This window comes from Lithobates pipiens, unplaced genomic scaffold, assembly GCF_037356315.1.
Source record: "Lithobates pipiens isolate NorthernLeopardFrog02 unplaced genomic scaffold, aLitPip1_a1.2 Scaffold_23, whole genome shotgun sequence".
NCBI lineage: Eukaryota > Metazoa > Chordata > Amphibia > Anura > Ranidae > Lithobates > Lithobates pipiens.
In genome coordinates, this window is record NW_027507785.1 from 277,268,179 (window position 1) to 277,283,402 (window position 15,224).

Genomic DNA, 15,224 nt, shown 5'->3' on the forward strand with positions numbered 1-15,224 from the left:
TAAAGGAAATCTATAAATTCTGTATAAAATGGTATTCTATTTTGTATGCTTTCCCTATGTATTGCACACTTCACTCATTGTGCACATGGCACCAATAATGTTTTCATTACATGTTTGCAGTCTTTCAAGACCTGATTAGAATTTAGCCTGCCTGTGTTACGCCCCTTGTTACCATAAAAGTACAATTGTAATATGTTGTATCACGGTCACGTGATAGTTTAAGTCCTTTCAGGGTTTTCATTCAATATGTGCAAAGAGAGATCACACAAATACTTAAAAGTATAACATTTAGTAAAAGTTATGACAGATACAGATAATACGGTATTAGAAAATATGACAAGAATACTTAACTAAAGATGCTGTTTCCGCCATGGGTCTTGTTTGCTGTTATGCAACATGGCCAGGTAATAAGGAAGACGCGTCCCCAATGGCAGCTCTGCTATGAGACCGTTGAGTTGTTTGGACAACGATAGTGATAAATAAGACCTAGCATGATTATCTGGGAGGGTTGCAATATAAGCCCATCCCCAAAAATAAGCCCTAGTAAAGTTCATGTACAAAAAGGTAATCCGTTTTGCAAAATGATTATAATGGTATAAGGTGCAGTGTGTCTTCCTTTGTAAATGTGTTATGTAAAATACCTTATTTACAGCGCCACTGACCCGCCGGAGGTCTTTTCCTCTCCTCCCAGCTGATGTCTGCAGCCCCCTCCCTCTGCAGTGCTCAGAGCGGGCTGACGTCAGCGGGGATCTTGGAGCGGAGAACAGCTCAGACAGGTAATTTTTTGGGGATTAAAATGTCAAACTACTGACACCTGACCTGACAGGGGAGGGGATGGGGGGGTTAGTGGCGAGAAGGCAGGGGACACAGGAACTTTAAAATATATATATATTTTATTGTTTCATTTCAGGTTTTTTTAGAACATAAATAAGACATCCCCTGAAAATAAGCCAAATAGATGAAGGATGAACAAACTCTGGACAGCCGCACTCCGGATCAGATGAAAAGTAAAAAGTGCCTTTTATTTCTTCAAACAAAAATAACCTCACATCACACAAATAACAGCAACAAAGGGAGAAAAAAGAACAAAAATAAAATTGCTGACACGTTTCACGCTAAACCTAGCGCTTACTCATAGTAAGCGCTAGGTTTAGCGTGAAACGCATCATCGATTTTGTTTTTGTTCTTTTTTCTCCCTTTGTTGCTGTTATTTGTGTGATGTGAGGTTATTTTAGTTTGAAGAAATAAAAGGCACTTTTTACTTTTCATCTGATCTAGAGTGCGGCTGTCCAGAGTTTGTTCATCCTTCATCTATTTGGTTTGTGCAATCAGCCTGCACCTGGGACAATTACCTGCTTGGAGAGTGAGCAGTCTTTTGGTGAACTGACCTGGAGCGGTGGTCTTTTATTTTCCTTGTCGATTTTCTGGATTTCATTGCATACCCCTGAAAATAAGCCCTAGTGTGTTTTTTAAGCCAAAAATGAATATAAGACCCGGTCTTATTTTTCGGGAAACCTGGTATTAAAAGGAAGTGCTGAAACTTAAGCCATGTATTTAGAAACTGCACTTTTTACCTGCAACAGTATTCCATTTTTCTCTAACAACTTTTGAGATCAACCTAGGAAAGAGTGCATTGTTTTCAATACATGGGCAGACTCTTTCACTTGAAAAGTAAGGAATAATGCTGTATGCAAAATGCTGAACATATGCTATAACTTTCGGACCATTGAAGGATTGAACCCCAAAATAACCCAACATGGGCCATGCCATTTTTGACACAGGCTGCTGATCCGTAATTTGTATTGGGGGTACACAATGGATGGGGAAGGCAAGAAATGGAAGTAATACTTAGATTTTCTTTTTTAAAGCCAAACTCTGGGAAAATTTGAAATCATTCCATGCAGTGGGGCCATTTCTGCACTGCAGTGCATTCCAAGTAAAACTACCATGCTCTGAAAAAGGGAGACAGAAGGAACTACCCTGTTTCCCCTAAAATAAGACCTAGTGTGATTGTCGGTGATAGCTGCAATAAAAGCCATACCCCCAAATAAGCCCTAGTTAAAGTCCTTGTAGGTCTTCTTTTCAGGGTAGGGCTTATTTTTGAGGAAACTGAGTAGGGCTTATTTGGGTGGTAGGGCTTATATTGCAGCCAACACCGACAATCACGCTAGGTCTTATTTTAGGGGAAACAGGGTAATAGTGAAATACCGTTCCTTCTCTGTCTCCCTTTTTCCGAGCATGGTCATTTTACTTGGAATGTCCCCAAAGAGCAACTTTTGAAAGAAAATTCTGAAAATTCATTAGTCTCATACGAGATGACATAGATCACAGCATTTTTGACCCCAGACTGCAAAGCTGATGGTCCATGATTTTTGGTGAGTGGGGTCACAAGAGGGGAGTGTGGCACACGACATCAACAATATTTTGGAGCACATATGCACTTTGTTTTGGAGCACCCAGCACTTGATCAATTGACTATATCTTTCTATTTTTTGTTTGATATTGATTCCAGCTATATTTTGGAGCACATACGGTCCCAACCCCTGTCACCATTCTTCTCTTGGTGTCAGGAAAACTTGTCAGAATGACTCATGCTGATAGCAGATGAACAAAACAGCAGACAGAAATGACACTTATTGCTTTTAATTGAGACAAGTACACACTTTAAAAGTATATTCTTTGTTCATATTTCATGTCTGAGGTTTACAACCCCTGTAAATGATTCCTTGCGCTTTGGTAGTGGGCTGTCACTTGGCATCATCATGTCCAATGCATGGCTATGGACCCTGCTTTGATCTTGAGGACATCAGGACTTTAGATCACTGGAGCATAGGGGAAGAAAAGCTGCAGGGACTGTTCTAGCTGTGGGTAGGAATGGAGGATTGGGTAAGTAAACTTTCTTAGACCTAATTGAGAAATGAACTCTTGCAGTGCAGGAACAGCAAGGGCGAATTCTTTTAGTTACCCTGAGTTGGGATTTAAGAATAATTCACCTTTAAACATCCCAAAACATTTCAGTAAAGTGCAGATGAACATAGTAAATACTCCAGGCCATTGCTGACTTACTTGACATGAATTACGCAGAGATAAGCAGCGGCTGACAGCGCTGTATTAATGGTGTTCCACTTTTATAAGGCAGCAGAGGGATGTGTCCTCTCCAGCCTCTAGTGCTGATTTCAGGCACAAGTTATGAGACTTGGTGCAATTAAATTATTCTGAGACATGAGAGGTCCTAAATAAGGAAGCAGGAAAGCAAAGGAAATGCAATTTCCAGTGATTTACAATCCGTCTGGCTTGGCCAGGGGATTCAGTTTCGCCCTCTCTTGCTGTAATGCTCTTTTTGTATATAGGAAAACCTCTTAATGGTTTTCTAATGTACTGGGCATAAGCAGCCTTCCTCATCTCTTATTGATTTACTAGAAGAATTACAGACTCAGCCGCAATGTTGTTACTTGCAAAAATAATGCTGGCATTGTGAATTAACCCTTGCTGAGGTTTTATAATAAAAGAGTACCTGTCACCTGTGCATAGCAGGGACGTCGTTTTTAAGTGGAGAGTAGAAGCCATATTACTGATAAGCCAGTTTATGATTTCCCAAGGAACCATTGTCATTCCGGTGGCATCCAATGTCTTGTGCCTTATGGATTTCATGCTACTTGGTGTAGATGGGTAAATGTGCCATTTTCAGGTGTTTTCAACTTGCGTGTCAGTTCAGCTTGAGATACTCCAAATTGCTTCAAGCTGTCTTCTACTGATTTTCCTTTCACAATGACTAATAATGGAAGTAGCAGTCTAGCCATAACACTTTCTTTACTTTTGGATAGTTTTGGGAAAAGTTAGAATCACTATCAGATTTTTATGGCTGTCTGTGTCCATGTGAATCTCCTCTCATTTCCGGTTATGGTGACCGGTGTCAGAAAATGGATGAAGTGTCCACGTAGACAGAGACTATAAGACAAATGGAAAGTTGTATCAAGTACTTACCGTAATTTTCCTTTACTGGCACCAATCCGTGCCATCATACCACCACATGTATGCTGCCATGCTAGCGCCAGGAAAGGGGAAAATTGTATCAAGTACTTACTCTAATTTTCCTGTCCTGACACCAATCCATGGCAGCATACTACCACATGTATGCTGCCATGCTGGTGCCAGGAAAATGGAAAATTGTATCAAATACCATAATTTACGAGAGTGCAGACTTGTGTTTTTATTATGCACATTAAATGGTTTTACATGGATTATTGCAACAATATATATCGCTCCACTCTTCTTGGTGGACTCCCTTAAGAAACTAGCTCAATTTATGGCATTGCATCCTGATGTGCCAGTGATGGCTTTGGGTGATTTTAACCACTTGAGCCCCCGACCATTTTGCAGGCTAAAGACCAGACCACTTTTTGCGATTCAGCACTGCGCCACTTTAGCTGACAATTGCGCAGTCGTGTGACGGCTCCCAAACAAAACTGACGTCCTTTTTTCCCCACAAATAGAGCTTTCTTTTGGTGGTATTTGATCACCCCTGTGGTTTTTATTTTTTGCGCTATAAACAAAAAATAGCAACAATTTTGAAAAAACGCATTATTTTTTACATTTTGCTATAATAAATATCCCCCAAAAATATAGAAAAAAAACTTTTTTTTCCTCAGTTCAGGCCGATACATATTCTTCTACATATTATTGGTAAAAAAAAAAAAAAAAAAAAAAAATCGCAATAAGCGATTATTGATTGGTTTGCGCAAAAGTTATAGCGTTTACAAAATAGGGGATAGTTTTATGGCATTTTTATTAATAATTTTTTTTTACTAGTAATGGCGGCGATCAGCGATTTTTATCGTGATTGCGACATTATGGCAGACACATCAGACATTTTTGACACATTTTTGGGACCATTGTCATTTATACAGCAATCAGTGCTATACAAATGCACTGATTCCTGTGTAAAGGACACTGTCAGTAAAGGGGTTAACCACTAGGTGGCAGTGTAGGGTGAAGTGTGTCCTAGGAGCGTGTTTCTAACTGTGGGGGGGGGGGGGCGTGGCTGTGTATGACACATCACTGATCTCTGCTCCGATCACACGGCCATCATTGGCCAACATTGGCCATCTTTTTAGCACTGTTCTGACAAAATTGTCCTTTTCCCCAGATAACTGATGCTGAGAGGGATACACTGAACTCCCCAATTACCCTGGAAGAGCTAACAGAGTGTTTAGCGGAAGCCCCACATTATAAATCTCCAGGCTCTGACGGTCTGCCAACCGAGGTGTACTCTCGCTACGGCGATGTTTATCTTCCACCCATGCTGCAGGCCCTGTTTGAGGCTGCTGAGACGGGTTGTTTACCCGATAGTATGCAGGAAGCCATTACAGTAGTACTTCCCAAGCCAGGTAAGGACAGACTTTTGCCAGATTCATATCGTCCGATTTCTTTATTGAACTCGGACGTTAAGCTACTGGCTCGAAGTCCTGTCCACCAGACTTTCCAAGATAATAGGTGGACTGGTCCATCGGGACCAATCTGGGTTTATTCCCAACCGATCCACTGCCGATAATATTCAGTGATTGTTCATCAACCTGCAGGTACCAGTAGATAATCCTGGAGGTAGGGCCATTCTGTCCCTGGATGCCATGAAGGCTTTTGAAAGTATTGAGTGGCCCTACCTCCTGGAAATACTGGCCAGGTTTAGTCTGGGGGATACTTTCATAGACTGGGTGAGAGTTCTTTATTCAACACCCAGAGCCACACTCTGCATTAATAATACTCTCTCCCCTCCTTTCTCCTTGCATAGGGGCACTTGTCAGCGGTGTCCGCTATCCCCATTGTTGTTCGCTTTGGCGGTAGAGCCTCTGGCAATACTGATCTGTAACGCGCCTGGAGTAGTGAGGTTCTGCAGAGGTCCCATGGAAGAAAAGGTGTCTCTCTATGCTGATGGCACGTTAATTTATCTGGGGGACACTGCTGCCTCATTGCGAACATTGATGGGGATTATTATAGACTATGGTGGGTTTTCAGGTTTTACCATCAATTGGTCCAAGTCAATCCTAATGCCCATTGAGCCATTGACAGCACCTCTACCTGAGGAAGCGAACCAAATTACCATAGCAAGTAACTTTAGATATTTGAGTGTGATGTTGTCACCGGACCCTGCTGACTACTTTTGGTTAAATTTGGGCCCACTACTGGATAGACAGCGGGGAAAAATGTAATAGCTGGTGCAAGCTTCCCCTCTCAGTGGTGGGAAGGGTGAACCTAATCAAAATGGAATGGGCACCACAGCTCTTATACGCATTCAAAAATTCACCCATGTGGATTTCTAACAACTGGTTCAAACGTATTGACTCCCTGATGCGTGATCTAATCTGGAAGAAGAAAAAGGCTAGGGTCAGATTGTTTACTTTATAATACGGGAAAGATCAGGGAGGACTTGCAGCACAATATCCCAAAATGTACTTTCTAGCCTCCCAAATTCAGCAATTGGTGGGGTGGGGTCGGATGCAAGCAGGGATCCCGTAGCCAAATTGGTGACCAACCAACCCATGTCCAACCCTGCACTGAAAGCTGCCTCCCATATGTAGATGGATATACGGAGTATCCCCCCCACTCTTCCCCAACAGGAGACCTCCTTAAAGTATAGAGGGGATTCCGGTAAGCCCTATCTATCAAAGGTCCACTACTGTTTACTCCTCTGTGGAATAATTCCAGATACCCGGAATCACTGTATTTATCGGCATATAACACGGGGGAAATTGTGCGTGTTATACACCGATCCCTGATGTCTCTGAGGGAAGAGGAGTAGCAAGCGCCACTGAGATTACACAGAGCTGTGATCTCCTGTGTACCCTGGCGCTCAGTCACACACAGCCACGCCTCCTGGCCCCGCATTGGGCCACTGTTCTGTCTACCATATGAGCAGGTCCAGGAGGCGTGGCTGTGAGTGACTGAGCGCCAGGGTACACAGGAGATCACGGGTCTGTGTAATCCAACACTGGTGAGGTTGCAATGATGGGAAAGGTGAGGCTGCAGATGGGCACTGAACAGGTTGCATTGTTGGGCAATTTAGTGGCTGCAGATGGGCACTGAGCTGGGTGCATTGATATGCAATTTAGAGGCTGCAGATTGGCGCCGAGCAGGGTGCATTGATGGGCACTGAGCAGGGTGCATTGATGGGAAATTTAGAGGCTTGGCACTGGTGAGGCTGCATTGATGGGCTGTGACCCTTATTTTGCTTTGAAGTTCTTTATTTAAAATGTACGTTTTTTTTCTTGAAACTTCCCTCTTAAAATTAAAGTGCGTGTTATACGCCTGTGCATGTTATGCCAAAAAATACTGTGCATAAATTGCAGGGATTCTCTTCTTGGAGACATAAGGGGATTTGGTTCTTTCCGCAGATCTACACAGGGACCATTCTGAAAACCTATGAACAATTATGCATGGAATTCATGATATCCTTTAAGGTTTCTACCAGTATCTTCAACTTAGACGTGCCCTGCAGACTCAACAACAAATGCATCCCTTAGCTGTGTCAGCCTCTTTGCTGATGGATGTCCTTTGGGCTGATGCCTGGAGGGGACTGATATCTAAAGTGTACTTGGAATTGATGTCCTCCTTCCAGGATCATGCCTCCTTAAAATGTAGAACCCAGTGGGTCAATGAAATTGGCAATATAGATGGGGAACAGTGGGATATTAGGCCTTAGAATTGATACCTGCAGTCTCTGTTTTGGCCCCCCATAAGCTCTTGCAACTGTTTATTCTGCACAGAGCCTATCGGACGCCTTTACAGCTTCATGGCTGGGGCCAGAGAGACTCCCCCCCATGCCCAAAATTCAAGGTGCTCGAGGGCGATTTCATACACTTGATTGGAGATGCCTGAAACTCCACCGTTACTGGGCGGAGGTGTCCCACTATCTCTCCAAACTAGTCCAGAAACCTGTACCCCTGTCTCCCCTAGTGTGCCTACTAAGGGCAATCGATGTAGAGATGTACAGGAAGGGAATGTATTACATGATTACCAGACTGCTATATCTGGCTAGAAAACTCATAGCTCAATACTAGATGGCATCTACGGTCCCCACTGGAAAACAATTAATTATGTCAAGTCCCTTCTCCTTAGGGAACAACTGGCTTACCATCACAGGAATGCTGTGCAAAAGTTCGACCTTATTTGGCAAACTTGGCTGGATGACCCCAGCCTTGCCTCACCGCAGTTGGTGATGGACAGACTCATGTGGTAGTAACCCACCAAGAATACCAGAGAGGGAGGGGGGAGGGAGAGAAGGGAACAGCGCACATGACCAAAACTAATGTGTAGTTGCTTGTTCCAAACAAAAGGAAGTGAGAGGGAAAAGGAGAGGTTCATGAGCTCATGGAGAATGTCACAAGGAAATGATTTAATAAAAATAGATGATTGGGTCGTTCGGTAGTGGATGTGTATGGATTATTTTGGAGGATAAGGCGATCATTTAGTGTCACTTTAAGGAATACAGTGGTGTAAATGCACCACCCCCACCCTGCTGAATGAAAGAGCAGCAGCACCCTGATACGCTCAACTCTCTGCTCTCTTCTACTATCAGCATGTTTCTCACCAAATTTGCATGCAGCTCACATAATTGGCAACTAATGCTGTCCATTTCTGAGTCTGAACTCTGCTGTACAGGGCCGATCCCAATTCAAATTCAGGTACTTACACTGCTTGAATTTAAAAAATGCATCATATTATTAATGAAGAAGTGCATTATTTTGCACATTTGTTTTGCTTGAGTTTAGTTTTAACCACTTCAGCTCCAGAAGGTTTTACCCACTTCCTGACCAGGCCATTTTTTGCTATACAGCACTACGTCACTTTAACTGACAACTGTGCAGTCATGTGTACCCAAATAAAATTGATGTGCTTTTTTTTCCCCCACAAATAGAGATTTCCTGTCGCATCATGGCAGCATACACTCTGGGTTGTGACTCCGCCCCCACAACCTGATAGGACCACATAGCTATAAGTTGAAGATACGCCCCCCGCCCCGGTATTCTCTTATTTTTCCTCACCTGTTGGGACCGCACGGATCATCACCCTCTTACCGCTTCGCCCCAGCCAGGTTCTAGCCTCTCCTGGGTGGAAGTCCTTACCGGTACAGCCTCTAAAGGAAGCTAAATGGAAGGAACCCCACTCTGGTGATCTCAGGGGTATGAATACTTTTTCTCTGCAAACAGAGCATTGCCTCTATAGCCGTTGGAAGTAAGCCTTAAATAGGCTGAAGGCATATAATAAAAAGATTGGTCTTTAAGCCTTAAACAGGCTTAGTACCTGCGGTGGTCTCCGGTTTCCTCTTCCTCCCTGGTGTCACTCTGTCTGCAACCTGACAGCATACTCTCTGCCTTCAGTATCTCTTGTCACCTTAGGTTGTCTGGTGCCTTTACCCCAGTGTTGCCTTTCTGCCATATTTTACTTCCTTTTCCTTAGCTCTCTTCCTGGTCACTCTGCCGCTTTGCACATGCTCACTGTGCACTTTGGGCAGCCTGTGTATGTCTATCTATGTCTTTTCCCTTTTCCAAGATGGCGCCGGCGGCCGCATGGCACTACTGAGCATGTGCGGGCGGGACATGACCCCGGCTCCAATTTTAAAAGGGGAAGATGCCTTTTTTAACGCAGATGTCTTTTTTTGCCTGTTTTTTGTGCCCAGCTGAATTTCATGACTGCTGCATTTCTGTTTTTTTCTACCCCAGTGTTGCCTCTCTGTTTGGTAAGTATCTTCCCTGTATTTTTCTTCTCTCTATTCCCCTCTTGGTTCTGTTATGGCTTTATCTTCCTTACCTTTTTGTGTTACCTGTGTCTTCAGGCTTCCTCTGTTTCCCTATCCATGGAGACCACTGCTACAGCAGATCACCACCAGCATAATAGGTAAGAGGGGAGGAGTTTGGTAAGTAGAGAAGATCGAAAAAGAGAGCAGGACGCACTAGCGCTACCTAAATGGTTAGCCCCATCAGGTCCGCAAGATCATCTCGCAGAGATTCCTCGCATAGAAGAAGCCGCTCTGGCCATAGGCGGAGCCATTCGGGTGGAGGAAGTCGCTCAGGGAAAGGGAGTCGCAGAAGGAGTCGCTCCAGGTCTTGTTCAAGGCGCAGCCATTCCCGCCGAAGAAGATCCCCTGACCGGAGGCGCCATTCACCAGCACGTCACTCCCATCCTTATGAAAATACCTGCTGGGTATGCGGGGCCATAGCCCTTCCAGATATGTTGGCATGCCGCCGGTGCTTTGAAGAAGCCACCAGAGAGAAAGGGCAAGAACACAGAGAGCTCACAGAGTCTTCTGCCCCACGTGTCGCTCCCGACACGGAGTTATCTCCACGGGGTGCTTCGCTGGCTCCCCCAAGTACTTCCAGAGAGAATGATTCTCCTTCAGATGAGGAAGAACTAGAGGCTTCAGCGGGCTTTGACTTCTCCCTAATAGAGCCTTTTGTGAGGTCAGTGAAGGGGGCCATTAGCTGGGAGGAACCACAGGAGGCCCAACCCAAAAGGAGAAAATATTTCCCGAACCTGATGAGAGAACCCGAAGCCTTCCCCTTCATTGATGAGTTGGAGGAACTTATCAGAGACGAGTGGCAGAGACCCGAGAAGAAAGCAAGTCTTAACAATCGGCTTGCCAAACTATATCCTCTAAAGGAGGCTAAAATTAAATCTCTCCTGTCCCCGCCAGTGGTGGATGCATCCCTCATGCGTGTGGCCAGACACGTTACGCTCCCTATCGAGGACGCTGTGTCATTCAAGGATGTCCTGGATAGGAAGATCGATACTGATCTCAAAAGAGCTTACTTAGCAGCAGGAAGCGTATGCAGGCCAGCAATGGTTCTTGCAGCTGTGGGTAAGGCTATTGCCAGTTGGCCAGCAAGCACAGAAAAGCTTGTATCCAAGGCGCTGATCAGGACCAGATAGTAAGGGCCCTGCAAGAACTAAGCCTTGCAGGGGATTTTGTGGCAGAGGCATCTGTGGATGCTATTAAGTCCGCATCCAGGGCTATATTGTCCTCGGTAATGGCCAGACGGGCTCTCTGGCTCAAACCCTGGGCAGCAGATCCTGCTTCCAAGTCCAATTGGTGCTGCATCCCGTATGATGGTGAGAACCTTTTCGGCGCAAAATTGGACTCTGCTATTTCTAAGGTCACTGCCGGAAAATCAGGGCTTATCCCCTCGGATAGAAAGTCAAAGCTTCAGAGGCCTCCTCCCTTTAAGCGTAACCTCCCAGACAGGTACAAGGATGGCAAGTCCTACAGGCCTGGTAGGGAGTACAGAAGGAACTGGAAGGCCCCTCAAACGTCCTTCCTGACGTCCCAGAAGCCCAGGACCCCAGCATCTACTGACCAGAAGTCCTGTTGAAGGTGCGTCCGCCCAGCCAGCAGTGCTGGGGGCCAGACTCTCAAAGTTCACGCTGGTCTGGGGGAAAACAATAAGCGTTAACCACCGTTCGCGTCGGGCACAGATGGTCATTCAGGTGACTTCCCCCGGGGGACCATTTTTGCCCAACAAACCTCCCGTCATCCCGGCAAAAGAGGTTAGCCTTTACCCGATACGTTCAGGATCTGCTCCAAAAGGAAGCAATTACCGAGGTGCCCCTATCCCAAAGAGGTCGGGGGTTCTATTCCCCTCTATTTCTAGTAAAAAAGAAATCAGGGGACCTACGTCCGATCCTGGATCTAAACGTAAACCGCTCTATCCAGGTAGAAGCATTCAAAATGGAGAGCCTACAGTCTATCCTCCAGGCCATAAATCTGGGGGACTGGATGCTCTCCATAGATCTACAGGGCGCCTACCTCCATATCCCTATCCATTCAGAACTCCAAAAGTTCCTCAGTTTTTCACTAAACCACAGACACTTTCAGTTCTGAAGTATTCCGTTTGGAATTTCTGCGGCTCCCAGGACCTTTACAAAGGTCCTTCTTCCCGTTATCGCGCATCTGAGGGAGAGGGGGCTGCGAGTCCACCATTATCTGGACGATATTCTCCTCCTCTCAGACAGCCGGGAGTCGCTGTTACAGCATCAAAAGATCCTCGTCTCCACTCTGCAGAATCTGGGATGGCTCATAAACTGGGGGAAGAGCCAGACTCGGCCCACCCAGAGAATGATCTTCTTAGGAGCCCAGTTGAATACAGTGCAGCTGCCTCTGGAGAAGTCTTCCCTGTTGGTCCGGAAGGTGAAGAAGGCCATTCTAGCAAGATCCCTGTCGGCCAGAGTATGCCTCAGCCTTCTAGGCTTCTATCAGCGACAATTCCTATGGTCCGTTGGGCTCAGTGGCACACCAGACCTCTGCAGAACTCCTTCCTACATCAGGGGGATGGTTCATCCATGACCCAGACGATCCGGATCTCGGAGACAGTCAGGCGCTCATTGCGTTGTGGTCCCCACAACTTAAACAATTGCAAACACATAGTCATCCCTCCTCAGGAGGTAGTGACCACGGATTCCAGTCTAGAAGGTTTGGGAGCCCACTACCAGTCCCATGCAGCGCAGGGCCGTTGGCCTTTCGAAGTACGGGACTCGGTATCGAATGTGCTGGAGATGAGGGCGGCTCTACAGGCTTTCCTGGCCTTCAGCTCCCTTTTAAGGGGGAAGCAGGTCCTCTTAAGGATGGACAACAAGGTTGCTGTTGCCTACATAAACAGACAGGGGGGGACCAGGAGTCCCTCCATGATGCGGGAAGTTCTCCCTGTGATTGAATGGGCACAGTTGAACCTGTCAGACCTGAGGGCGACTTACATCCACGGGTTCGAGAACATCTTAGCTGACACGCTCAGCAGGGAGTTCGCCTTCAACAAAGAGTGGTCCCTGAGCCCTCAGGCCTTCTCCCTCATCTGCCAGACCTGGGGTCAACTAGACATAGACCTTGCTGCGACTCCGGCAAACTCCAAATGCCGAAGGTTCCTGTCGAGGTTTCCCTTTCACTTAGCGGAGGGGACAGACTGCCTCCAGCATCCCTGGAACTTCCATCTCGGGTATATCTGCCCTCTGACTCCCCTGATGCGAGATTTCTCTTAAGGCTCAAGAGATCAACGGCATTGGTGATAGCGGTGATTCCTTTTGGCCCAGGAGGCCATGGTTCACCACCCTCCTACAACTGAGCACGGCAGACCCTCTTGCTCTTCCCTGTCAGCCGACTTGCTCTCCCAGGGCCAGCTACTACATCCAGATTCGGGGAAGCTGTACTTGATGGCTTGGGGGCTGAGAGGGCTAGGTATCTATGTCAGGGCTGCTCCCAGAAGGTAGCTGATACCCTGCTCCAGGCCAGAAAACCTACCACCAACTGCACCTACCGCAGGGTCTGGGAGAAGTTTGTTGTCTTCTCTCAGGACCTTGGCCGGGATCTGTCCTCCCTTTCGGCTCCTCTGATCCTAGAGTTCCTGCAATCAGGCTTAGACAAAGGTCTTAGCTCTGGTACTCTGAAAGTTCAGGTTCAGCTCTATCCGCCCTGACAGGGGTTAAATGGGCTCACGATCCCCTTGTTATGCAATTTCAGAAGGCCTGTCTTAAACTAAGACCACCTAGGAAGCCTTCCTTTCCAACATGGGACCCATCAGTCATCTTAGAGGTACTATCCAAAGAACCCTGTTTTCCGCTGGAAAACATCTCCCTCTGGCACCTGACACTAAAAGTCACCTTTTCTGGTCGCAATCACATCAGCGAAGAGAGTTTCAGAGATGCAAGCATTACTGATTAAGGAGCCGTATCTGATCATTCATCCGGACAGGGTAGTTCTAAGGCCCTTGGATCACTTTATCCCAAAGGTGGCATCCTCTTTTCACTTCAACCAGGAAATCAACTTGCCAGCTCTTTACACAGACCAGGGTGACCCTCATCCTCTGGATGTAAGGTGCAAAATCATAAAATATCTTTCCCTGTCCAAATCCTTTAAAAGATCGGAGAACCTCTTCATCATTCCCTATGGCTTTAGGAGAGGTCAAGCAGCTTCGGCCCGAACCATTGCCTCCTGGTTGGTGAAGGCCTACTTGCTGAGTGAGTCGCAAATTCCTGAAGACCTTAGGGCTCATTCCACCAGAGCAGTGGCCACCTCCTGGGCAGCGTATTGTAGGGTCTCAGTGGAAACCATCTGCAGAGCGGCCACTTGGTCCTCCAGGAACACCTTTATCTCTCACTACAAGGTGGACTCAGCTCAGCTATCAACAGTAGAATTGGGAAAGTCCATTATTCAAGCCAACTCTTCTATTCCTTGCTAATAAACGTTTACCTTTGCATCTCCCACCCAGTCTGCGAGTTAATCCCCAGAGTGTATGCTGCCATGATGCGACAGGAAAATGGAAAATTGTATACTTACCTTTCCGTAATTTTCCTTTCCTGTCGCATCTTCATGGCAGCATACAATATCCCACCCACAAAGGTGATTCATATATACAGAGAATACCGGGGCGGGGGGCGTATCTTCATCTTATAGCTATGTGGTCCTATCAGGTTGTGGGGGCGGAGTCACAACCCAGAGTGTATGCTGCCATGAAGATGCGACAGGAAAGGAAAATTACGGAAAGGTAAGTATACAATTTTCCATTTTCTTTTGGTGGTATTTGATCACCTCTGTGCTTTTTATTTTTTGTGCTATAAACAAAAAAATACCGTCAATTAAAAAAAAACCAAAAAAAAAACCCAATATTTTTTACTTTCTGCTATAAAACATATAAAAAAAAATGTAAAAAAACAAAACAAATTTCTTTATCAATTTAGGCCAATATGTATCCTTCTAGAATTTTTTTGGTAAAAAAAAATCCCCATAAGCGTATATTAATTGTAGACGCTACAACTTTTGCGCAACCCAAACTATGGGATAGATTTAGCGACATTTATTTATTAAATTTTTTTTTACTAGTAATGGCGGCGATCAGCGGGACTACAACACTGCGGTGGACAAATCTGACACAGAGTGACACTTTTTGGGGCCCAGTGACACCAATACAGTGATCAGTGCTATAAAAATGCACTGATTACTGTATCACCTGGAACTGGCATGGTTAATACCCGGGACTATCCAAGAGTTAAATGTTCCCTAGGGAGGCGCTTACTAAATGTGTGGGGCTGTGTCACAGTGAAGGAGGAGAGATCCGTGATTCAGCTCAGCTGAATCACAAGATCTCTTTCCCTTCCTGACAGATCCGCCATTTGCCTTGTTTACACAGGCAGACAGCTGATCCGTCACTCCTGTGAATGATCAGCGGGTCACGGTGGGCATTGCGGCT

At 45.8% G+C, this 15,224-nt stretch overlaps 1 protein-coding gene across 1 annotated transcript in view; it reads left to right on the plus strand.

The window, feature by feature from the left end:
* Positions 1-15,224, plus strand: part of CDCP2 (CUB domain containing protein 2) — a 45,864-nt gene that overhangs the window by 25,429 nt on the left and 5,211 nt on the right. The window lies entirely within an intron of this gene.